At 22.5% G+C, this 1,758-nt stretch overlaps 1 protein-coding gene across 1 annotated transcript in view; it reads left to right on the top strand.

Moving 5' to 3' along the window:
* Nucleotides 1-1,758, top strand: part of LOC111681575 (guanylate cyclase soluble subunit beta-1) — a 61,872-nt gene that overhangs the window by 1,945 nt on the left and 58,169 nt on the right. The gene's annotated exons all lie outside the window — the stretch shown is intronic.

Below are 1,758 nucleotides of genomic sequence, written 5' to 3'. Positions count from 1 at the left end.
ATATGTTATACAAGTTTGTGTAACAATGGATTTGTATAAGTATGAGAGTAATTGTAGTTTAACTTTTATTTTGTATGCATACATGTGCAAATGCATTAAAAATACATAAAAACATTAAGGAAGTTCCAAAGTCAGAATTGAAGTTAGTTTTTTATAAATAATTTTTCAAAACTTCTGTCGCTATTTTAAATGTTGGTGAACAATCGCTTCTAAAAATGTCAACTTCTGATTAAATATTATTTTATCTGATAATTGAGATCAACACTAATATATTCATATATATGTATATATTTTTATATTAAATACATATGTACATTGCAATAACATGTAATTTGTGGTTAACAAAACGTTTTTAATCGTTGTCATAAATAATTAAGCGTCATTACTACTTTTATTTAATAGTACTTTTTTAATGAATTAAATGCGTTTTTTTAATATTTAATTCTTAAAAACACAATAACTCGTATTAAGTCAGGTATTGGTAGTGTACTTAAATATACATATAAACGGTTTTTATTAAATATTGAAAATAATTGAAGCATAATAATTATGACCATGTAATATTATAGCAGTAGTTTTTATTGTTATAATCCAATTATCAATATTAAAAATGCATTACATATGATAAAATTATTTGATTTTCGTTAGATTTAATATTCTATCGCTCTAACAAAAATTTCGTGTATCTTTTTTATAATAATATGTCCATAATTGATCTATATAAGTTTCTCTTTTAAAAATACTTTACTTTTTATAATTGGCTTAAATATACTTGTACTGGATAAAATTAGCCAGACAATTTGTCCCAGGTAAGATTTATAGAAATTTAAAACTCTTTGCAAATTTCATATATGTAAATCAATTCATATTGAATGCAAGAAACCATATAATTTCCACCTTAAGAAAATTACTTTAGGTTTCATAATTTGCAATTTATAATAATTTCCTAACAGCTCTCAATAAATCTATCAAACATTTTATTATTTATTATGGTATAATTCTACAAAATGGTTTTCATTAAACATTATTATCCTTCTTTAGAGATTTGTTAGTTATAAAGTAAAGTAAAAAGCTTTTTTAAAACGCTTCTAGTCTAAAATACTAGAAAAAAGACTCATAACAACTAACCTACCGAACGTACACAGTGCGTATACATAATATTTACTTTTGTTATTAATTCTTATATGAAGTATACGTATTATTTTTCAAAAAATTTATTTAAACTTTAATAGCAACAGTTCTAAAGGGAATATTTAAAAAAAATCTTCACTTATATTCCTTTCATATCTTAATATTCTTTAAATGTGCAAAAAGAAATTAAAACATCGAATAAAAAATATATAAAATTTATAACATTTATAGTACAAGTACTGTTTACAACTTTTGACAGACAATGTTTTTTTTACTCTTACTGTTGATAGTTTGACCAATTTGAAATTCATAACACGAAAACCTGAGGAAATTTGATTATTTAATTTTTGCTTAGTTTACCATTTTGTTAGCAAAAAAAATAAAACAAAAATTGGGTAAAAAAATAAACAAAGTTACTTGTTGTATCTAAAAAAAAACTTTTGCACAGGTGTGCAAGAAAAACTAATAGAGTTTGTGTTGTATAGTATTTTAGAAAAAACTTTTGTATTCTTTTTAAATAAGTATAGATGCGAAGAAGTAAAAGTGTTTTACATTATAAAGATACATGCTCAACTTACAACTAAAAGCATATAGAGAGACCTTTTTGTAATTCGTTGACAATTTTAA

This window comes from Lucilia cuprina, chromosome 4, assembly GCF_022045245.1.
Source record: "Lucilia cuprina isolate Lc7/37 chromosome 4, ASM2204524v1, whole genome shotgun sequence".
Classification (NCBI taxonomy): domain Eukaryota; kingdom Metazoa; phylum Arthropoda; class Insecta; order Diptera; family Calliphoridae; genus Lucilia; species Lucilia cuprina.
The sequence above is the reverse complement of the archived record's forward strand: the minus strand, read 5'-3'. Positions and strand labels throughout refer to the sequence as shown.